Source organism: Ceratotherium simum, chromosome 33 (assembly GCF_057802395.1).
Source record: "Ceratotherium simum simum isolate JZ-2026a chromosome 33, ASM5780239v1, whole genome shotgun sequence".
NCBI lineage: Eukaryota > Metazoa > Chordata > Mammalia > Perissodactyla > Rhinocerotidae > Ceratotherium > Ceratotherium simum.
In genome coordinates, this window is record NC_141932.1 from 5,869,016 (window position 1) to 5,894,166 (window position 25,151).

At 42.8% G+C, this 25,151-nt stretch overlaps 2 pseudogenes across 1 annotated transcript; both read right to left on the reverse strand.

The window, feature by feature from the left end:
• Window positions 1–3,524: 3,524 nt before the first annotated feature.
• Window positions 3,525–11,137, reverse strand: LOC106800090 (leukocyte immunoglobulin-like receptor subfamily A member 5; annotated as a pseudogene). Its single transcript, XR_015549418.1, has 6 exons — window positions 10,691–11,137; window positions 10,328–10,411; window positions 10,106–10,166; window positions 9,656–9,940; window positions 9,201–9,508; window positions 3,525–7,788 (listed from the first exon to the last, which is right to left on the reverse strand). The product of XR_015549418.1 is annotated as a leukocyte immunoglobulin-like receptor subfamily A member 5 (transcript).
• A 10,385-nt stretch (window positions 11,138–21,522) lies between these two features.
• LOC106803272 (putative killer cell immunoglobulin-like receptor-like protein KIR3DX1) lies at window positions 21,523–23,117 on the reverse strand (annotated as a pseudogene).
• Window positions 23,118–25,151: the final 2,034 nt, after the last annotated feature.

The following is a 25,151-nucleotide window of genomic DNA, read 5'->3' on the forward strand; positions in this document are numbered from 1 at the left end:
GGGCCGGATATTTATAGGCTCCATGTGGGAACACAGGCCTGTGTCCAGCCTGAGGACAGAAGCAGAGAGAGGGGGAGTGGGTTATGGACCCTGACCTGTCAGCTCCACCTCCAGGGACTCTTTCTATTGAGGGTATTTGCAAAGCCTGCAGTCATTGCGCACATGTACTGATTGTGGACTGCTGCCTTATTCTCGGATCTCAATGTTTCTGGTTATCCTGGAGCTCTGAGCATCCCTCTTCTCTAGGCCTAGATGGTCACATGCTCATTCCTGTGAGAACAAGGCTGGTAAATTTGGGATCTTGGTGCAGGAGAGCACTGGAGGCAATGGGAGCCTTTTTTCAAGGAGCCCCACTCTCTTTTCTTCTCCAGAGGGAAAGTCTAAGGGAACGAACTACTATTTGTGGGGTGTCATTATTTCAGGGGATATTAGGGACACTGTGTCTTTATTCAAGGTCAAATATCCAGTAACTTTCCCTCTGGGAATGGAATCAAGATCTCCCTGGGCCCAGAGCCGGCACCAACTGCACACAGCTGTCTGCCTCTAAATTAAAGAAAAAGAGAGTAAGACTGTCACTAGGAAGGAAGGTGGGAGTGAAGGGTCTTGCCAACTACTCAGGAGAATGCTTGGGTAGGACTGAGTTGGTAGGCTGTGATCTGGAATGGGCAGAAGGTTGGAGTAGGATCTTTCATAAATAAATGGTTGCCATAATCCAGTGTATTTAAGGCAAATTAGATCATCAGCCTGAGTTCATTTTTATGAAGGAGGAGATGACCCCACTTAATAGTGATGTGATGGAGATTCAGAGACGGGGTGTGTGCAGCACCCAGCCCAGGTCCTGGACCCAGGAGGCATTTAGAAAATGCTGGTCAGTACCACAGTGTGCAATAACTGGATTATTGCTTGCTCCATGCAGTGCTGGCTTCATAGGTAGTGAGCTGTGTGGTCAGAGAGGGCTCTAAAGTGAGTTAATGGTCTGCTGTCGCCATTTTGAAATTTTTACAAAGGGACCTGCCTTTTCATTTTGCACTGTGTTCCACAAATTATGTAACGAACTCCATCTCTATAATTTTGTATTTTATTTGATTAGTTCATTTTAGTAGTTAACTTGTTGTTACGTCTCAGCTGAAAGGAGTGGAAAAAGAGGAATCCTTGGATCAGGGAACTGAGACACAGTCCAAATTTACAGAAATGAAATGAGAGCAGGCGTGGACGCTGGTTTGAATTACTGCAGGTGTGTTTGTGTCTGTGTATGTGTGAAATAAATAAAAAAATTTTCCCCTGTATTTCATTTACAATCCATTCATCCATCAATGTATCAATCCATTCTGTCAAAGTATATCTACAAATATCAACTATGCTTCACACAAGGTACCAAGCACGAAAACTAAAGTATGTCCTATTCTCTGATCCCTACTAGTCTTGGGATGTGACAGACATCAAATAATTAATTACAGACTATAAGTTACTATACACCGTGACATGTGATGTGGGGAATAAATCCTTGGAGATTGGAGATTAGATAATAGAGGATCATAAGTAGTCTGAGAATCATGGAATTTCAACCTCAAGGTGGCAAAGAGGGAGTATAGAGCTGAGAGATGTGGAGGAATCTTACCTGAAGTGGATGGGAGTGTTGAGAATTCCATGAGGAAGAAAGTGTGGAGATAAAGTTCCCAATTTGAAAGGTATCATGGCTACTGAGCCATGTAGACCATGTTTTCCTAGAATGATATCTGGGCTGATTTCCCTACTGTCCACACGACTTCCAGTCCAGGAAATATAGGGTGGGAAAGTGAGGACCCAGGCACTGCCCCGGCCCAGCTCGTCTGGTTCAGTGCAGATGAGGGATGCAGACAGAATCAGACAGAACAGACACACAGAACACATCACATGAAAACCTCTGACATGGGTTTTCTGTAGCAAATGGGAAATACTTCCCTCCCATGACTTCTGTGTGATTCCCCCTCAGTGGGGTCCAAGAAAAGACCAGACATCCTCAGTGTAGTTCAGTCTGGAACCGACCCCCGGGATGTGACCCAAACCACCACCTAATGGGCTTAAACCCCATTTCTGAAATAACCCCAGGTACATATTTGTGGGCTTCATCCCAACACAGATTTGTGGGCCATTATGTGTTCATGAACTCACATAAACCTAGTCTAAATTCTAACTTACATATCATCTGCTATTGGCCAAAATATTTGTTCAGAGACTCAGGTTCTCACTTGGAAAGCTGCTCATTGTCTGATTGAACTCAGGTGAGGCTGATCAGGTAGGAGAGATCATGTTTTGAGGAAAACACAATGCCAACATGTGAAGTGTTGGCTATAACAGATCAACACTCACTTCTTTAGGAATTAGTCATTCTTCTAGGATGTGGCTCTCACCACCTACCTGAACTCTACCTCACCAAAGCGTGCAGAAAATACTGATGGTTATAAAGCAGAAATGCACTATCTACCAGTAATGACAAGTAGACTTATGGGCCATCAAATGAAAGTCCAGAAGAACGTTGCCACTATTCCAGAAGATTCTATGGTTTCCATCTTCCACACAACCATCCAGCATCGCCTTATTTGTAACCACCATCGTAGATTTCATGGAATTTTTTTCCTTCCTTTATTCATAGGGTTTATCTTAGATAAACCTATGATAAATACATGATGTCTCATTTTTGAGTTTGAGTAAATGGAATAATCCTAAACACATAGTTTTTATAATCTTCTTACATTTATTCACTATCATGTTTGAAGATGGATACACATGACCATTTGGAATTTTAGTTTGTCTGTTTTCACTGACATAGATTATTTCATTTTCTACAAAGAATGCCAAATTTTCTCTTTTCCTGTTCGGTGCATGTAGTTTAAAATGATTTTGGCTAATGTGGATTACTTCTTGTCAATGTCCACGTGAATGGGCCATAGTGTATTTGTACACATTTTCTCTAGGGTATGTACTTAAAGATCATAGCTGTGTGTCTCTTACTTTAACAAGACAAGTATAATCTACTCTCTAAATTGATGGCTGTACATTGCACTCCTACAAGTAATGAATTAGAATCCTATGTGCTCATTATTATCTCCCACAATTGACATTAACATTTTTCACTTTGCATCTCACCTGAATGCGGATTTTGGTCTCGCAATTTCACTGAAACTGTGCCACAATATTGAAGCGGGAATGATTATTACACATAAAATACAAGGAAACCTAGGAGCACTTTGGGGCTATCAGAGTGGAATTCAAGGTGTTCTACTGGCTTGGCTGTTTTATGAAAGTCAGTTCTGCACATCACTTCCCAACTCTGCACCTGGGACCTCACATTGCCGCCTTGAAGTTGGCCAGGAAGGGAGTATATACACCAGAGAAACTAGAAAATGTCTTGAGTCACTATTTTTAACAATGGGGTTCTAGGGCAGTAAAGAACTAGCTATCATTTCCAAGGGCAATATTTTCAATCCAAGTAATGATATTTCTGAAGAAACTACACAAGTAGCATCTGATGAAAAGTGAAGGGCTTGTGAATAACAGAGAATATTTTAATTCATCATTATATATTTATCACTTTCAAGCCGTATCTTTGTTATGTCAATTTATTGATTTATTAAAACAGATTGCATGCTCTGAATGAAGAGATGGAGATTCCTTAATACACATCAACGTATGTGGTAACTAGAAATAAAGAAAAATATTTTACATGGAAGTGCACCAGAGCATGAAAGTGTGAGGTGGTGTGGACCCAAATCTGCCAAGTGGGATACACGCTGATTTCACAGAAATGGGGAAAGACAGGAGCCAGTCAAGATAACTCAACAGCCGTCATGAGGGAAATTCCCAAGGTTTATTTGGAGAAGAGTCCAGGCATTGTCTCTGCACATGAACAATGATTCCTCCTCCTCCCAATGACCTGCAGGCAGTTCACGAAGCACAGCCCTCAGATGCTCTTCCAGAACCTCCTGGGCGCACAAGGTTTATTGCCAAGGCTCTACCACTCAGAACAGTGCATTGTTCCCTCTTGTGTTTACCTCCTGGCTGCACCTTGGGTCCTTCTCTGGTTGTGCTGAGCCTGAAATAGCAGAACCCCGAGGACAACCAGTATCAAACCAGCCACCGCCATCCAGGTGAGATTCTCCACTGTGTAGTCTTGGGGACGTGAGGCTAGGAATTGTGGACAAGGAGGTCACAGAGGTCAGAGCAGAGGAAAAATCACCCTAAGATCCCTGTATGTCCACCCAGGGCACCTGCCTCCCCTTGACAATTCATGACCATCTGCACCAGCCCCATAAATAAGATTTTCTCCTACTCACTACTCTTGGAGTATGACTTGTTTTGTGAGGGGCTGAAGGTGTCAGCTGCTCTTTTTTAATTAATTAATTAATTAATTAATTTATTTATTTACTTATTGTGAGGAAGATCAGCCCTGAGCTAACATCTGCCAATCCTCCTCTTTTTGCTGAGGAAGATTAGCCCTGGGCTAACATCCGTGCCCATCTTTCTCCACTTTATATGGGACACCTCCACAGCATAGCCTGAGAAGCAGTGCGTCGGTGCGCGCCCAGGATCCGAACTCGTGTACCCTGGACCCCCGCAGCGGAGCACGCACACTTAACCGCTTGTGCCACCAGGCCAGCCCCTCAGCTACTCTTGAGAAACAAACAAAGAAAATTGGAGTTGAATGAAGAGTTGATGCAACTCAAGCCTTTCCCCTGGGCCCTGTGTTCTTATAATTCCCTCTGTTTCTCATGACATCACTGTTATTCAGTCCTTTCATGGATGCTTTCTCTGCTGTAGAAGGATTCCCTCTATTCTCATTGGATTCTTTCAGTTGCCCTTTATGTTTTGAATTTAGACTTTGCTTCTGAGTCACTTTTGAACAGAATTTCGATGTGCCCCAAGAGCTCGGGATTGACGAGAAAAATGGTCTCCTAATACAGAAATAATGGAGTTCTTATATGCTCCCTGTTCATTCTGGGATATGGACCATGTAAGATAACTCTTCTAGATATGAGAGTTTCTATTTATTCAACACCTGAGGACCAAGCATCTATGGATGAGGGGTTGGACATTTGTGTGTGTGTATATATGAAATGTATTAAATATATATATTTATCATATATATATATGAGAAAGAGAGAAGATTCACACCACACAGTATGGTTGGATTAATTAGATGAAATAAGTTAGGTTAGAAGGAGGCTGGTCTGTTCTGAACAGTGTCACAATGAAGGTCACACTTGGAGATGACATTCAAGCTGACGTCTGAGTAGGAGATGGAGCCTGAGAGGAGTCAGGTGAAGACCCAGACCACGCACATCACAGGTTGCAGGAGGAGCAGGTCCCCAGAAAGATCTCAGACTGTTCCTCAATAAGGAATAAAGTCATGTCTGTGGGAGGTAAGGAGGATCCAGAGGAGAAAGGGGAGGTGAGATTTGGGGGCTTGGTGCACTCGAGACAGGTCAGAAAGGACAGGACAGATGAGGGAGGCTCCATCACCATCATTACCATCATCATCATCATCACCATCATCAGCATCATCAGCATCTCTCTCTTTGGAAGAACTCTGGAAACAGGTATATGATTTCAAGAAGAGAAGACTAGTCATTTAATTTTATATTTGAACTTTTTCATGCTAAAATTCCAGGTAGGAAAGTAGATTGCAAAAATGTGTGAAATTCTCAGCTTCTTTGATATTAAAATCATGTAATGGTTAATGGCATTCAAAAAAAACAATAAATGAAAGAAAAAAATATATAGCCTCGAGGCGGGCCCCATGGCCTAGTGGTTAAGTTTGGCATGCTTCACTTCAGTGGCCCACGTTCAGATCCAGGGTGAGGACCTATATCACTTGTCAGTGGCTATGCTGTGACTGTGACCCACATAAAAAATAGAGGAAGATTGGCATAGACGTTAGCTCAGGGGTGAATCTTCCTCAAGTAAAAAGAGGAAGATTGGCAACAGACGTTAGCTGAAGGTGAATCTCCCTCAGAAAAAAAAAAAAAAAAAAGGTAACCTCTACCCTCTCCATATCAAATATCCAAAACCAGGAAACTCCTCAGTTCTGGTCTTTGAAGCTTTAAGGAACAGAGGAAATCAGTGCTGTTATAAAATTGGGTGAGCACAAAAGCATAAGTAACCCTGCAGATCTATTTTAGCCACTTTTAATATAAAAAAGACATAAAAACAAATTGTAGATCAATTCTAATTATACATCTCAATGTAAAAATTCTAAATAAGTTTATACAAGTCAGAAATTATGAATGAATATTAGACGTCATTCAATGGGATTAATATCCAAATGACTGATATTAAGAAGTCTTTTAAATGTATCTCACCATGGTTAAATTAAAGAAAAAAAAAATCAGGAGATACAAAAAAGTCCAGAAAAAAACTTCCTGAATTCTATAAGTAAATAATATTTTATTTTCCTAATAAAACCTGAATGAAAGAGAAATATGGACCAACATGGATAGGTCAATAGTGTTATATATGTATAAAATATAGATTTTTGATGTTTACCCTAAAATAATTTTAAAGTGACACTCAGGTACATCTTAGCCTGTTACTTTGTCATCACTATCATACGGTATTTGATGCAAATAAAATGGGTACACATCTGGAAATAAAGTGAAATTTCAATTTTCTTGAGGTTAATATAATTATTATCCAGAAATCAGAGGAGATCAGTTGAAAAACAATTGAAAGGTGGAGAATGTATAATAAGCTAATTAGAGATGAAATTAATAGAGGCAAACTAGTATCATTATCTATACTTAACAATTATTTAGAAAATATAAAGTAATCAGAGATCTTATGAATTAATAAAGTTGTTGAATAATATTTAAGCTATGAGTTTAGACAATTTTATGAATGCAACTTCAAAATGTATCTGAAGTCATTAATAAAACTCCATTTTAAGCAACTTTTATAAGAAAACTTCACATTACTTAAAAGTTATTCTCCATAATGAATTTATAAATTTAATCTAATCCCAATGAAAACAGCAGTAGAATGACCTATTTTTAAGTCAGAAACATTTATAAAGTAAATTTTTATATTTATATATGCAAGTATTGCTATAAAATTCTCAGAGAAAGAGAGAGAAATAACAAAGAAGTGTGCACAGCAAATGCAGAGTAGACGTGAGCTGCACACAGACGTTCTGTGCAGTGATCACATAAGTGAACACAGGGAGCCGTGCATGGTCCCTCCTTAGTCTCAGGTGTGCACTGAGTGGCTGGAGGCCTCCAGGTGAGCGTAGGAGGGCTGTGCAGAGCAGTACATAGGGGCGATGATGCTCCTTTCTATAGGAATGTGTCTGAGGTGGTCTCCACCTGCACCCACATCAGATCCCACCTTGCCCAAGCAGCCTCCTGTCCTGGTCTGAGAGGGCTCAGGGACCCCCCATATATGTGAGTGAGGGGCTTCATCTAAGGGTCTCTTTCTCATTTTTCTTGGAAATGAGAAACAGGAGCTTCCAGGGGAGTGTCTGTCTGTCCTCTCTCCGTCTCTCCCAGCCTGTCCTCCTCTATCAGCCCAGCATCTTCCCTGGATTCCAAGTCAGGCCTGGACCCCAAATGCTCAAATCCGCCCCTCTCCTTCTTCTCCAGACATCCTCCAAAACTGGTTATGGGCTTGGGAGCCAGGTGATCTGACAAGGGAGAGAAAAATCCCACAGTTTTTGTATGAGAGGAGGAGGGTTGAGATACCAAATCAATGGGGATTCCAAATCTTTGCAGTCTTCACAATCCTGTGGCTTCCTCTTGCTAAGCTGAGACTCCAGGCCTGATGGACAAAAATCACGTGAACTCACCTCCTGTCTCCCTCAGTTTTTTTAATCCTGACAAGGTCAGAATTACTGGGAGCAGCAGGACAGGCCCAGAGAGGGCAGGACCAGGAGCAGGTCTATGATGAGCCACTTCCCAGATGCCCCAGAAGGTCAGAAATGAAAGGGCCTCTGGAGGTCACGGCCAGGCAGCTCCCCCTTATTCAGACAGAGAAAGGCGTTCTCAGAAGTTAAACCACCCAGGAAAGCTGAGCCCACACACTCTCTGCCCCACCTCCTAGGGGTCCCTCCCACCCTGACTCCTAGAGGAACACCTCTGTGGGATCTCCGCCTGCTCCTGGCTCCTGGTGAGTAGTGATGCTGTGGTTCTGAGATGGAGACACCAGGAAGTCATTGGGTCTTGTAATTTGAGTCTAATCTCATTTCCTCTTAGTTCACTGAGACTCATCCCACCCGTCTCCCTGCCTCAGCCCTGTCTAAGCTGCAGGGGTGGGGTGTCCCAGGGGTGGGAGGTTCCAATCTGTTTCCACCCTCTCGTGGGCTGGACCTTTGTCTGTGGAACCTCCCCTATGGTCCCATTATTTCCACCATGTCTCCTACTTTCCAGTGGACAGAGCCCAGAGATGACCTTTTGAGCTCTGAGACCCCAGAAACAGAGTCTCCGCACCTGAGATTAGGAGCCCTGGGACCAGGGACCTGTCCAAACTCACCTTCTCAGGGAGCACTGAGACTCCCCCAGTGGATTCCACCCCGTATATCATAAAACAAGAATGGGGGATGTGAGAGAGGCTGTCATTCTTCTCATGTCAGCACAGCTATTCTTCCCCAAGGCTGGGCCCCAACATCTCCCTGTGTCATGACTGCGCCACCCATCATCCATCCTACCTCAGGGCCTGTGTAGTCCTGTGGTCTCCCTGGCATTTCTGCTTGACTCCCAGCCCTGATGGGACACAAGCCTGTCCTTGAGTATCTGAGGGGCATTAGATCCTCACAGAGACTCTCAGATCTGCCCTGGGTGGTCTGTGCTCCCTCTGAGCAAAGGGGCCTCAGTGACTCACCAGTTGTAGAGATGAGACCTGTCGGTGGGGGCTTGGGGGTCCCCATAGGGTCTTGGAAATGAGGACAGGAAAGGGATGAGGGTCTGGGGCTCACCGTGGAGTCCCTACCTCATTCTAACTCTTTGCCTACATCTCTCATGTGCCTCCCAAGAGCCCCCTTCTGCCCACCTGGCTCCTTCTAGACACTAGATGTGAGGGAGGGGAGTGGGCAGTGGCGGGAGGGCCTCTGAGGGGCAGATTTCCTTCTTGAAGACTGTCTCTCAGAGCCCCCCCTCCCTCCCATTCCAGCCCAGATGTATCTTGAGGACAGGGCACTGAATAGATTGTAGAGGCAGAGGGGAGTGCTGAGGTACCTTATCTGAGACCATGAGCTCCAGGGGGTCACTCAGGTCTGAACACACCTGGGGTTTGATCCTGTAACAGCCACAGCATCTGAACATCCACCTGTGAATGGGGGTCATAAGGCCCACAAGGAACAGAGCATGGGACTGCCCATTAGGGTGGCTCTGTGAGTCCAGGATCAAGGAGGGCTTATGTTATCCTTCCTTAGTCAGAATGAACCTGTCAAATCCCAGCCATGAGCTACACTGGAGGGTCACATTCCTTCCTGAGGTCACCACAGGGCTCGACAGTGCTGAGAGGGTGGATTTGCTACAAATTCCTAGGAGAGGAAGAGGCAGCATGTTAAATGGGGCTCACACCTCCCTCATATCCCCCAGGGCTGGGCTGTGAGAGGGGACACACCCCTGAGAGCAGACCCCCTTCCTGAGGGCAGACCTGAGGCTGGGACCCCTGAGTGTCCTCTCACCTGTCACCACCAGCTCCAGGGTGTCACTGTGCTCTGACCAGCCAGTGGGCCTGAGATAGTAACAGTGACGTCTCCCTGCATATTGCCCTGTCATGTGTGAGATGGATATATTGGCTTTTTCCCTGGGCTCCAGTGGGGACTGTTCATCCCAGGAAAATGGGCTTCCCTCTTTATCCAGTTGGTACTCCAGGGCCTCCAGGGTCCCCTGACACCAGCTGTTCATGGGCTCCCACCAGGGGATCACAGAGCCTGGTTCAGCCCAGATGGCGGGTTTGGGGAGGCTCCCTGGAAGGATATCAAACTCTGGGTCACAATAGATATATGACCTCTGTTCCCCAGCTCTCAGCCCCAGAACCCTCCCAGATGTCTCCCACCCATCAGCCCAGAGCTGCTGTTCTCCATTCCCAGCTGCTCAGGCATGTCCCCTTGTCCTCAATGAGAATGTGGTACCTGGGACGCCTGGGAACAGACTCATCTGCCTGCACTGGGTTCCTTAGGATCACACTCAGCCCTGGAAGAGAGTTCCCTGTGAGATTTGTCCTTGAAGTCTGAGCAGAACCCCACTTCCCTGCGAGCTTCCTGAGTGCTGAGGTCTCCTGAAAGACCAGTGCCTGGCTGTGGGGTGGGGTCCCTCCCAGAGTAGGGCTTTCCCTTCCCTTCCTCAAACCTCACCAAGGTAGAGCAGGGCCATGAGAGTGGGGGTCATGGCATCTCCTCCCTGTGGCTCTGCTGTGAAGATGGAGGAGACTACAGTGTCTGGCAGGACAGAGAGATGCACAAGATGTGTCTGCTCTGAGTCTGGTCCTCCCCACCACGGGGTTGTCATGTCAGCAGCCCCATAGGAAGGGGAAATACCCGTTCCCAAGAGCCTGGTTCTAGTTTCCAGGTCAAAGCAGCAAATAGAGGTGGTGCATTCCTGAGATGCCACTTCTAGTTTAGGGTGACCCAGGGCATGTCCTTCCCTCTCAGAGCCTCCCCCATGGGGTCTCCTTCATCCTCAGCCCATCCATCAGCTCATCCCTGTGGGGTCCTCACCATGGACGGTGGTCACCCAGGCCCTGGAGATGCTTCAGGGAAGATGTAGGTTTCTGCTGCACTGCAGAGCTCAGATCAGCAGAGGAACACACTCAACATCTCACTGCACAGTTCTGGTCGAGGTCATTGTGACAATGAGCAAAAAGGAGAAATACAGTGAAATCAGGGAAGGAAACACCACTCCTCTCCTGGCCCCAGAGTGTCAGCTTTTTTTTCTCACAGCCGCTTTCATGGATCTCTCTTTTTTCTTGCAACAACATCCATTTCCATCTCTCTGGGAACAAACCTCTGAGTCATTTCTGCTTCCTCAGAGCCCCTTGTTCCCTCAGGCAGAGCTCTCTTCCTCTTCCTGGGGCTCTGTCTTCAGCTTTAGGGGTCAATGACTGGGTTAGTTCTCTGAATTGCGGGATAAAGCTGATTTTTATTTAAATAGTACTCCATCATACACTGACCGTGTAACCCTGAGCATTAACATACAATCTCTGAGCCTGTTTCCTCATCTGCAGCATGTTCTCATGAACCCCACTCCTCAGAGTGGCTGTGGGTCAGTGGTGCTGGGTCCATGGGAGGGATCAATCAATTTCCAGGCCAGGTTAACACAGGAGTGGTTTGGGACATGAAAGGATCATGGGGTCTGACTCCAGAGTCAAGCGGATAGTTGATGTGCCCACCCAAGAGCTCTCATCTGCCCTTAACACAGGGAAATGCTACTTGCAACATTTAATTTCATTTCTCTTTGAGAAATGAAAGTTCCCATAGAAAAAAAGACATGGAAGTTCCCATAGTGGAGAGGAAACCACAGCAAAAGCTAGAGATAAAGCTGAGTGGCCTCTAGTGCCCAGGACTATCAAGGGGTCCTAAGGAGGAGGTCACCTGTGTGGAAACAGAGAGGACCCCCAGGTCTTCACAAGAAGGGAGGGCTTGGGGCTCCAGGCGAAGTTGGGAAACTATGGTTTCCCCTCCCCCTTGTTTCTGGGTGGGCAGTGGAATATCTGCCTGCTGCCCTGAGCCCACGGTCAGCACTGAGCAACCTCCCCTGTGTGGCCTGAAACAGATTGAATCCATTATTGTCAGCCATGGGTGTCTGCCCCACCTGAGAATGTGAGGCACTCGTTGGATCATCCCTGCAGGACACAACCCAGGCAGATGCTGCGTTTGAGAGAGTGGATGCCATGGGGCAGGAACAGCTGCAACAGTCCCTCCTTGTCAGCTTGACTCCCAGGTCAGCCCTGGGAAACTCTCTCTGGGAGATCAAGTGTGTGGCATCAGAGTCTTCCAACAGGAATGGACAGTCAAGAGTTGTCTTAATCGTGATGAACATGCTATGGACAACAAGCTACTGATGAATGGGGTTATCATATGCAAGGAATAGAGTCATCAGGAAAATAAGAGTGTAATTTTAAATTAAGGGTGTTTAAATATCTGAAACTTAAAGGAAGAAATGGAATTCTTAATGCAAAAATATGGATTGTTTTTATTGAATAGGCAAGTATTGAAATGAGTTAGAAATTTTAGATATGAAAACTCCAGTAGAATTAAGACATTAAAAAAATTCATCCCCTCAACGACAAGAGAGCTGAATTATGAAAGCAGAACACAGTAATGATGGAATTTTCCAGAATGCAGCATAGGGAGACCAGAAATGGAAATTTAAAATACTTGGGTAATAGAATGAGGAGGACCAACGTCACATCCATTGTAAGTGTCAGAGGAAAGAAAGAGAATGACGTCCAGCAACAGATCAAGAGACAAAGAATTAACTTTTACAGAGATGAGGAAAGACTAAGTGCTGGGAGACATATAATTAAAACAACATCTGGGGGTCAGCCCCGTGGTGTAGTGGTTACATTCACGTGCTCCGCTTCAGTGGCCCAGGGTTCGCCAGTTAGGATTCCGGGTGCGGACATACACACGGCTCCTCAAGTCATGCTGAGGCGGCGTTCCACATACAAAAAAATAGAGGAAGATTGGCATGTTTATTAGCTCAGGACTAAACTTCTTCACCAAAAAAAAAAAAAAAATGACCTTTGTTTCTTGACCCTTCATGATAAATGAGGAAAATGAAGGATAAGTGAAAAATATGTATCTTACACTGAATTGTACACTTTAAAAAGGTCAATTTTATTTCATGTGAATTTCAACTAAAAAAAATCTAGGAGAACTGGCCTGGGGCCCTATAAAAGCCCTAAAATTATTTCCTAGAGAAAATGCAAAGCACCATCAATAGAATGACAGGCTCTGGGACCAGACTGCCCCACAGCAAAAAGAGATGCCAGAAGAGATTGGAGAAATGCTTTCCAGGAATTAACTGTTTGTGAAGAATTTTATTCTGAGCCAAATGATTTTTAAGGGACAAAAGAGAAAGGGTCAGCAGGGGCAAACCCCTAATCAGGAGGAGACTCTGACCTGAATCTCACACATTAAACCCAGTACATTGGGCTGCATCTTCACGAGAGATAAGAGCTTCAGGGGGTGGATCCTTAACCGCCATATGGATTTTCCTCTCCTAGTAGTTGAATCCTACTCTTTATTTGAAATGAGAAAATGTTTCCTAGTAACTTGATAAAGAGAATGAGGGTGAAAGAAAACATTTCCAGAGTTGCAAGTTCTTAGATATTTTACTGTTTTCAGATCCAGTGAAAGGAATATTAAGTGATGTAATTCAGTTAGGAGAACAATGAACTCAAAATGGAGACAGTGAGATGGAACAGTGAGGGAAAAAAATGGCCAAAAAAATACCCATCGGAAAATTATACAAACATACACACTTGCACACAACATGCACACATTCGTGCTCATTGACACAGAGATGCACACACACACACACATATTTATACATATGAGTACTCAGAATTCAGGTATAGTGTAGCTAGAACCCTGTCTTCTCTAAAGGAAAAGGATAACGAATACTTGCATAGAAATAAAAATGTAAATACATACATTAAAAATGAGATTAACTTCTTAAAATTAGAAACGGAAAAACTTCCAAAGATCTTCGTGTAATTAGCTGAAACAAACTTTTTCAGCTTTGTTTAGGTATAAATGACAAACAAAAATTGTATATATTTTAAAAAATTGTATATATTTAAGGTGTGTAACTTGATGTTTTTATATATGTATACATTGTGAAATAATCAGTATAATCGAGGTAATTACCACACCCATCATTGGCGTAGTTAACATTTTGTGTGTGTGGTGAGAACACTTGAGATCTACCCACTAAGCAAATTTCAAGCACTCGGCACAGTCTTGTTAACTGTAGTCACATGACTGTACCTTAGATCTCCAGAACTCCTTCATCTGTATAACTCTAACTTTGCACCCTTGACCAACATCTCCCCATCTCCCCATTTCCCCAGCCCTTGGCAACCACCTTTCTGCTCTGTGTCTATGATTTTGACTATTTTGGACTCCACATGCAAGTGAAATTATTTTGCATTTGTCTTCGTCTTTCTTATTTCACTTAGCATGATGTCCTCCAAGTTCATCCATGTTGTCACAAATGGCAGGATTTCCTTCTTTTTAAAAGATGAATGATATTCCATTTGATGAAAATAATAAGAATGATAAGAGGTTTTCACATATTAAAGTGTATGGAGAAGCCATTGTGGTTTAACCTGGATTCAGCCTAAAACTTGTTTTTCCCAGATCAGTCTCACTTATTGCCCATCAAACATGCATTGAAAATCTGCCTCAAACATTTTCCAAAAGCAAGGAAAGCAGTCTTTAAAGATAGGGATGAATGTCTCCCTTTCTCTGATACCAATACCAATACTTCTTTGATCATAAGCTTTTCTTCCCAGAGAACCAAGGTCAAGTTGACCTGCTATGTATGTGCTAAACTTCAGCAAAACATATCCTTGTGTCTTTGAGAAAAAAATTGTATTCCTGTCATCCTTGGTGTATGTTCTTTGTCCTGAAACAGTATATAAATATGCTATAAACCACATTTCTATAAAGCGCTTTTTTCCCTGGTGGAGATACACTTCTAGGCTAATGCTCAGTATTTGCTCAATAAATATCACTCTATCTTTCTTACCTATAGATTGGTTATTGATTTTTAGTATATATATATGTATATATACATCTTCTTTATCCATACTTTTGTTGATGTACATTTAGTTTGTTTCCATATTTTGGCTATGTTGAATAATGCTGTAATGAACATAGGAGTGCAGATATCTCTCTGATAACCTAATTTTATTTACTTTGGAAATATACCCAGAGGTAGGGTTGCTTGATCATATGGTAGTTCTATTTTTAATTTTTTAAGAACCTCCATACTGTTTTCCATATTGGCTATTCCAATTTACACCACCAACAGTGCACAATGATTTCCTTTTCTCCACATTTTTGCCAACACTAGTTATCTCTTGTCTTCTTGATGATAGCCTTTCTAACAGCCATGGGATAATATCTCATTGTGGTTTTGCTTTGCATTTCCCCGATGATTAGTGAGGTTGAGCACATTTTCATATACTGATTGGCCATTTTGGATGTCTTCTTTTGAGAAATGCCCATTCAGGTCGTTTGCCCATTTTTTAATTGGGTTATTGTTATTATTTTTGAATTCAGTTGTACAAGTTCCTTATGCCAACTTAAAAAGCAAATTTGCCTGTTGTTTTATCTCCAAATGAGTTTATTCAAGAATATCCAAAGATGTACAATTCATGCTATGGCAAACCATAGGCAAACCCAGCAAACAAGGAAGGGGAGCTGCTTTTATAGAGAAAAATGGGTATTAGGGAGTGGCTGTTCTAAACGAAATATCCATTGGGGAAAGCAACAGTTCAGGGCGACAATGGCTTCTCATTGGCTGAGCTGTGGTATTTCTCAGGCTGGGCTTTTCCCTGGTTGGGAGAGAAGTCTTCTTTCAGTAGTAAAGTTGTTGTACTTCCTGTGGAAGATGCAAGAGTATGTCTCTTCCTGTTTGGTGTAATTGATGATGCGTGATAGGGCGTGAGAGCTCCCCCTACAGGCCTTCCCAACTCAAATTTAGTTAAGGTTCCTTTTATTAACCTCCCCACTTACTTGTTTTGAAAATTAACCCCTTATCAGATATATGGTTTGCAGTATTTTCTCCATTCTGTAATTTGCCTTTTCATTCAGTTGATTATTCCCTTTGCTGTGCAGAAGCTTTTTAAGTTGATGCAATCCCACTTGTCTATTTATTGATTTTGTTGCCTGTGCTTTTGGTGTCTTATCCAAAAAAAAAATCATTGCCTAAACAGTTGTAAGAAGCTTTTCACCTTTGCTTTCTTCTAGTAGTTTTACTGTTTCAGGTCTTACATTTAAGTCTTTAATCCATTCTGAGTTGATTTTTATACATAGTGTGAGCTGAGAGACCAATTTCATTCCTCTGCATGTGGATGTCTAGTTTTCCCAACACCATTTATTGAAGAGACTATCCTTTCTCGGTTGTGTGTTCTTGATACCCTTGTGGGAGATTAGTTCAGCTAAAATAACTAAGATAATTATTTTGTATTTTTGTTGTGTGCCAATAAAACTTTATTTGTGGACACTGAAATTTGAATTAAAAAAAATTCTGTGTCATGAAATATTCTTCTTTTGATTTTTTTCAGCCATTAAAAAAAGAAGAAAACATCCTTAGCTTGTGAGTTGTAAAACAGGCTGATTTCGCATTGGCAGTAGTTTGCCAACCTTTGTTCTAGACTTTCTTCATGCAAATACAAGCAAATGCAAATATATAGTCTTATTTTTTCTCCATTAGGGACATTAAGCAATTCTAGGTCACCTCAGAGAAATCTTCTTATCTGTACTCTCCCAATTTTTGATTGTTGAAGATTATTCTGGCAACTACCCTCTGTCTTCAGCAGCCATTCAACATGCAAACTTCTTCACAAAGTTGGGCTTGTCTTCCGTTTGTTCAGGATGAAGAAACTTTTAGTATGTAGTATCTTGGATCAATAGGGCCCAGGAGACCTTGGTTGTAAGATAATTATTTTGAATAATTTTTCAGGCAACTTATAGATCATTTTTAAAAGTCAGTTAATGAAGATTTATTTTTTAACTTAGATCTTGTCATATTTCCCTGAATCTTCATGTTTCTTGTAGCTTTGCTATGGTATCTGTACACTGGAAGAAGCAGCAACCTCCTCAGTCTTTACTGCCTGGTTCTGGCAGGGAAAGCTGCCAATCAGCCCTATTAGAACTTTTGGGAGCCTGTCAAATATTTTCTGTGGATATGCAAGGTCTGATTCTCTCCCACCCTCCTTGGGGAGCAGTCTCAGGGCTGTGCCTGAACTGGGAGCCCCTTTCCTCTGTTCTTACACCTGCAGCCTAGCGCTCTGAGTGAGGTGGGACACCAGTAGGTCTCCGGGATAGCACCCTCAGATGCAGATTCACCAACTCTTCTCTCCGAAGGAGAAATCCTGGGCTGAGCTGATCTCTCAGCATTTTGTGGGGGAAGGATCATACCGGTAAAGTGAAACTGCTCTTTTTATCCAATTCTAAAACTTTTTTTTTTTTTGGTTTTATGCTGGTCTGAGGTCTTGCAACTTAGTTAATAACTGGATTCTGTAGGTCTCATAAAGGTATTTTGTCCCAAATATCATTGTTTTGTCAATGTTTCTGTGGGGAGACAAGGGCTGGGACTTCCTATTCTGCCATCCTGCTGACGTCACTGGAATAAAATACTGATTAAAGATTCTAGAATGCATCACAGGGAGACCAGAAATGGAAAAAGTAATGAAAGGTAATGAATATAAAGAGGAAATAGAATGAGAAGAGTAAGCAGACATCTATCACAGTTTCAGGATGAAAGAAGCGAGAATGGTGTTAGGCAAACTTGAAGAGAGAGGGGTTGAAATTTTTACAGAAATGAAGAAAGAACATGGATTTAAAGTTCATGAATTTAAAAATTTGGAGCATATATTGACCCTGGTAAAGAACATTGAGAATAAGTCAAAAAATAATTCAAAAACTACTGGAGAAAGGGCAAGTGACGCTTAAATGAATGACGAGTTCATTGGGACTGGACTTCCCAAGAGCAAAAACAGGAGACAGAAAATACTGGAGCAATACCTTGAAGGTATTGATCATGAGTACAGAATTCTACACTGAGCCTAGTTATTATAAACAGGCAAAGCTGAACTATCGTCAGTGGACAAATCCTTAAACACATAGAGACTCAAGGAATATCTGACACATTGGGACTCGTGTTTCACGAGTTAAACCCACCACGTCAGGCTGCATCTTCATGAGGGATAATGAAGGCATGGGTGAAAAGGTCTCTTAATACCAGGTGTTTTTTACTCTAACAAGGTAAAGCTTCTCCTTTACCAAGTACTGTGATAGAGAGAGAGAATACTAATATGGATCAGGCCTTTTTAGAGATAGAAGGATGTAGATATTTTTGTGTCTACACCCTTTCCAAAAGCAATACGAAATGATGTAAATAAGTTAGAAAAATAATGAACCCAAAATGGAGAAAATGAACCCAAATGGAGATGGTACTGAGAACAAAAGATATTGACAGTACATAGAAGTATTAATAAGCATTAGATCTACGCATATTTGCAAGTGTATATAATTCTGACAATAATTTGAATGAGAAAGGAAATGGATTCTCCTCTCTAGAGCCTCCAGAAAGGAATTCATCCACATCAGAACCTTGATTTTAGCCTGGTGAGACCCATTCACAATTCTGACCTACAGAACTGTAAGATGATAAATTTCTGTTAAGCTTCTAAATTTGTGGTAACTTGTTATGGCAGCAATAGGAAACTAATACAAACATTAAAATACTTTTAAAAGATCAACAATTGATGCTTTATATTTTGAAATCAACTATCTACTATGAAGAGATAACAGTTATGTAGTTTCACTCAACAAATCACATATCCTTGAAATACATAAAACATAAATTGATACATAAGGAGGATTTGAACAAACATTTATCAGAGTAATATATAATATCTGATAGATTAAGCAGGCAAAAAATTTACATGAGAGTTGAATCACAATTAAATGTTCAATCTGATTTTCACACATGATGAAGTTTTTGATTGTGTATATAGTATGTATAATTTTACAGAAATATTTCTGTGACATACCTATTACTACAAAGTGGGAATGCTCATTATTTAAAGCACATATTGAACAGAAAGTATTAATTTCTTACTAGGCAACAAAGGATCTATGTCTCTCCAAACTATTGTCATACGTATCATGTTTCCTGATTAGAGTGAAATTAAATGAGCATCAACAATAAGAAAACATTAAGAAAAAAAACACAATACTTTGGAAACAAAAAAAATGCCAAGTATTTATTGCTTATAGAATCACAGAAAATTGAATTTATCAAATATTAATGAAAAAGGGTCAATGAAATTACAACATATCAAAGCTTTTAGGATGTAGAGAAAAAGAGTAAGAGAGGAAAAAAGAGAGAACATAAATTACCAATATCAAGAATAAGAGGGGCTTGTTGATTTCAGGTGTGTTGGGTAGACTCCCAGTAGTGGGATGGCTGGATCATAGGGCATCTCTATTTTTAATTCTTTGAGGAATCTCCATACCGTTTTCCATAGAGGCTGCACCAATTTGCATTCCCACCAGCTGTGTATGAGGGTTCCTGTTTCTCCACATCCTCTCCAACTAAGTGTCCCTTGACTGATGATTGGATTAAGAAAATGTGGTATATATATACAATGGAATACTACTCAGCCATAAAAAAGACAAAATCGTCCCATTTGCAACAACATGGATGGGTCTGGAGCATATTATGTTAAGTGAAATAAGCCAGAAAGAGAAAGACAAACACTGTATGATCTCATTCATATGCGGAATATAAACCAATGCATGGACAGAGAAAACTGGGCTGTGGTTACCAGGGGCAGTGGGGGTGGGGGGTGGGGGGTGGGCACAAGGGGTGAAGGGAGTCATATATATGGTGATGGACAAACAAAAATGTACAACCCAAAATTTCACAATTTTAGAAACCATTAAAACATCAATAAAAAAAAAAAAGAATAAGAGGGGCATCACTACCAATCCTACAGACATTAAAAGGATAATAAAAAGTACTACAAATAAGCTTAGGCCAAGAAATTTTACAACTTAAGATAATGAGGATGCTGAAGGTGGTTCAGCTGAGAAATATAAGAACTGTTCAGAAATCTCTGTCTTAATGAGTCTACATCTGAGTACATTATGAAACCACCCTCCAAACATCTTCCCCAGGCCTTTGCGGCTAAGTCGCCATGATTTTTGTCCACAAGGACTGTCATAGCCTCCCACCAGGCTCATGGCTTCCACTCACTCCCTTTAAATAAATTTTGTCCACACCTGCCAATTTGCTCCTTCTAAAATATCTTGAACATAATTCTCTGATACACATATGTTAATGGCATCCCATTTCAGACTGAATAAAATCCAAGCTCCTCGTCATGGCTTATCCACCTTTACCTAGTTTGACTCCAGTCTACCTCTCTCAACTCCACCTCACCCAGCACATGTCAGGCTCACTGGTGGTTTGAACCCACCAGCTCATTGCCACATTGGATTTATGGCACTCATGGTTCCACCTGTTGGGAATATCCTTAGACTAATCTTCTCAGAACTGACTTTCCTTGTCATTAGATCACACTTGAAATGTCACTCTCAGTAGGTCTTCCCTACAACTACCTCTAAATTATACACTTAAGCTTTCTCTATGATATGACTCTATCTCAAGATGTATGAATTAATGAATCTTAATGAATTTTCATTCATTTACTCATCATACTTTTTCTCTTCCCTTCACATGCATCTGGAATATGATCCTCATGAAGACAGGATCTTTTTCCTTGTTAACTGTTAGATATTCAGCTAATAGAATATTAAGAGATGGACAGTCATATTTAAAGAGTTCCCTTAAATCCTTCCAATCCTCTATCATCCCCATCCTCACAGATCTTGATGGAGGGAGGATAAGCACGTCTTTTGGGCATGGGGTCAGGGATCCTGTGACCCCTTTATCTCTATTAGAAAAGGCCTCAGTCCCAGAGCATAGGAGCCTAAATCCCCCTTCTGATTCCCATGCTGATCACAGCCTCAAATGCTGATGGAGAATTTGGGGATCAGAGGGGGAAGCTGACTAACTCAAGGTCACAGAGCTGGGAGGTGGCAGAGACAACACTCACACAGGAGCCCTCTGGCCCCCAGAGATTCATAGATTAAATTAACAGGCTCCCTTGCTCACCTTTTGTGGTGCTTATTTTTTTTTTTTTTTTGGTGATGGGCAAGTAATTGTAGGAATTCCTAAGAAAAAGGACAGTGAAGGGTGAGCCAGTGTCCTTCCTCACCCAGTAAAGTAGGACCATTCCTGATGGAATGTTGATCCTCTGTCCACCCCTCACTCTGTCATCCCCTAAGAACTGATGGGGCCTTCTAGTCCCTCTGCCTGATTGCCATGAGCAGATCCTTCCTCCCTCCAATGTCATAGTGGAAAGAGGTATTATGATATGCCAGGTGATGAAAGATGGCTATGATCAGGAGACATTACGTCCCCTCTGGTGATAAATATCTGTGTTCCTCAACTGGGAAATTACCTATATGTCAGAGGGGATTCTGTGAAACAAATAAGGTGAGGGGCTGATGCAACTTCTGATCTCCCTAAACTGCGTTCAGCCTCTCCTCCTCTGGGATCTGCCCTAACCCATTTCTTCATTCTCCCGGATACATAGGACCCCAATGTGGGCATCCACGCAGGAGGTGGAGGAGGTTTTGCAGGTGCCCTGACTACCATCCTCTCTTTTCCTCTCTGCATTTCTCATTGCTTCCATTTCTCCAGAATGTCTAAGATTCCCCTATCACGTACAGGGTGCCCTTCAGCTATAGCTCCATGATTTAGTGTATTGTAAGACATGGGACAGGATGAGGTTCTTCATCTGTGACAGAAAAGTGCAGTGCATCACTCGAGCTGACCACTCCCAGGGAGAGTGATTGAAAGAGCCATAGCACCCATACATCCTGCCATGGAATGGATGGGCTGGGTCACAGAGCCCAGAGGGAAGACCGCCTGGAATGCATCGTTGTGGCTCTGCCTTCCAGTGAGCCAGTGTTCCTCGGCCTCCCCCTCCCTGGATAGATGGTCCTTGTCAAACAAGCTATCAGACTCACAGAACAAGGCCAGTTTCTCACCTGACATCACCATGGGGCCCACCTGGGCAGAGAGAGGTTTCTTGTGTATCTAGGAGAAAAAGAGACGTTTGTTGAGAGCACAAGTCTTATCACCCTGTCCTTGGTCATGACAAAGAATTTTCTGTCCCCATTCTGGCGTGCCCACTCTGTGTGTCTTCTATTGCCTCTCAATCACACCTTTATCTCTGCAGTGCTGAGTGATTACATGTGTGTATCCTCTTAGGACCCCGATTCTCTATTACTTTCTGACTCTATCTCCATGTATTATGGCTCTGAGAAGCCATAAGAGATGAGAGGTTGTCTCAAATAATGCAACCAACTAGTCACTTTGGGGACCCTCAAAAAACATAGTGTTGGCCTTAGGCTCCCTGACACAAAACAAAGAGATTATGGAGTGAAAAGTGCCAAAACGTCCACAGGATCTTCAAGAACCTAATTATGCAGGGAGTGCCCAGTGTGGCCCTACACCCCAAGCTGTGGGGAGTGACCACTAGGTGGTGAAGGTTGAAAGTGACCACTCCTCCCTCTTATGCAGGAGTACATGTTAAACCACGTTGCTGATCAACAGCTCAGGATCCCAAACTCTATTCAGATCACTCAGGGCCTGGCTGTAGGGCTGTCTGGTGAGTCCCTGTGTCCTCACAGCAGAGGAAGGGACTGTGGAGTTAAAGTGGGAACCAACTCCCGCTGTCATTCTGTGCCTGAGCTGGGGACACCCCTCATCCCTGTGCTCAGGAGTCTTTCTCAGTCCATCTTTCTCATCCTCTGTCTGTCACACTGTCACTGTCTAATTTGTTTTCTCTTTGGATTGCAACAAAAGTTCTCTGTTTCTTCTCCTGTCCCCCCCCCCAATCAGCTGGCTCTCCTGAGTTTGCTTGTACCTCTGTATGTCTGTTCCCCCTCAACCCGTACTGACATTGTACTCGACACTACATCCCCCCTGAAGCTCCGGGCACAAACAGAACAGATGCTGGGCCAGCCACACTCTCCTGTAATCACGATGACTGGGTGATTACATCCTCATGGTCACTGGGGGCCGACCACTCATGGGGGGAGTGACTGAGAGAGCTGTAGCATCTGTAGGTCCCACATGGACAGACGTCATAGGACCCACAGAGAAATGAGCTTGGGTGTGCCCATCAGGAAGCTCCTCTACAAGTTGCTGAGAATGCTGTTTCTCTTCCTCCTTGAGAAGGATAAGTGTGTCAAACGGCAGTTCTGAGTGACGGCTCAGGGCCACACTTTCTCCTGTATTCACAAGGGGGACTGGGTGGGCCGACATGGTGGGCTTTGTGAGCACAACTGAGAAGAAAGAGATTGTGAGTCTCCATGTGCACCCTACTCACCCTTATGATATTTTCAGAGTGATTTCTACCTCCCCAAGCCAAAAGCTTTCTCAGTTCCTTCCTATGCCTTTCTGACTACATTGTCTCTGAGCTTCCTTCTCTAACCTCTGGCTCATGATTTTATAGCCTGGATCTCACTGTCTCATCTCCATCTGCTTTTCTGTTTCTCTTGACCAGAGGTCCTCAACCTCCACAGGACTCAGTCAAGCTGATGGGGAGGGATTGTTATGTCCACCTGGGAGAGAAGGAAGCACAGACTTAGAGAGGAAAATGGGGAGCTTCCCCCTCTTCTCGCTTTTCCTCCTTTACATTCTTCTAAGGCTTCTGCCCAAAACTGGAGTCCATGATACCCAGGGAGAATTGTTGTGGTGTCAGGGACACATGGGCATGACAGGTCTTCCCAGGATTGGAGGGTTGATAAAATGTTGAACAAAGGTTTTCTTAAAATTTCTCTATAATAGCAAAAAATATGCATGCAAGAGAAGGGCAAAATCTAAAAGATTCAAGCAACATAAGAAAAAAATATGAAAATCACTGAAAAATATTTTCCTTCACCAGGATGTGGCACAAGGTCCCTGAAGACACTACCTGCTGAACAGTCCCTTCTCAGACTCTGGCAGCAGAGACGCCCTTTATCTCAGCATCATGGATGGGCTGGAGAATCTAAGTTATTTCTTGGTCCTCAGAGGGTTCCATGTACCCCAGAATTTGGTCCTTCCCTCCTCACGGAGGTTATTCCAACACATCTCCAGAGACTTCAGATTCTGAAGATCACAGGCTCCCTCAGGAGATTGGCTCAGTCCACAGAAGGTGTCCAGGAAGGCTCTCTAGGACAAAATCAGAGCCTGGGTGTACCAGATAGCCCCACTTCTTGTGCTTTCAGGTGATCCCTGTCCAGCCTTCCCAAGTCATCTGCATCACCCACTTCTGTGCCCCACCCCTCCCACCTGGGACAACCATTTGTATCCAACAACACAGATACCTGGTATGGGGAAAGACTCATCCATTGGTGCCCAGATCCTCTGGATCACACAGGATCCTGGAAGGAAACCACATCAGAGATGACTTGTCCCATATGAATCCCACTCTCCTAGGAACAGTGACTTGTCTTGGATATTAGCCTTGGCAGGTCAGTCTGGGCTCAGACAGCAGATGAACTCAGCTTCCCACAGGCCTCCAGCCCTAGGCTGTGAAGAGCTCACATCTTCAGGACAGGGTTTTCCAGCATAACCCTCCTCCACCTTCCCTTCAGGAATTACAGAGACACAAGAGGCTGATGAATTTGGGGGACATGGAACTACTTCTGTTGGACAGGGTGCAGGAGCTGAGCAAAAGTGGGAAATGAACAGGATGTCATTGCCATGGCCTCGACTTCACAGTTTACAGAGTTTACGGATGACCCACTACACAGGAAGATGATGAGCTTCTTCTCACCCTAAATATGGGAGGTGTTGTGGAAAAATTACAGACAATGATCATGGTTCAACAGAGCCCCTAATGAAGGCATGACATAAACCTCATCATTTACCAACTCCTCATACCCAAATTTCAAATTTAATTTTCCTACCTCCAAAATCATATAAAGTTATTTAACACAACCTGCTGCCTTTTTGGAGATATATGCATGATTTGATTTATAATATGCTACATTCTTCTGCTAAATTAACATATATATATAGTTAATGTTGTAGAATATTTTTAGATAAAAATAAAGTACTTATTCTATTACTTTCAAAACTGTATTAATTGCAAATTAAGAAATATTTGCAAATTTTAAAATTTTCTCTCAAATCATCAAGCAAGCTTGATTCTGTGCTATTAGCACAGAACAAAACATGCAAATTCTGGCTGTTGAAATTCTATTTAAAATTCCTCTTGACTTATGAGTCAAAATCAGAAATCCCTCTCTCACTTCCACACAACCCAAATAATATATGTACAGCCATGTGTCACTTAACGAAGGGGATATG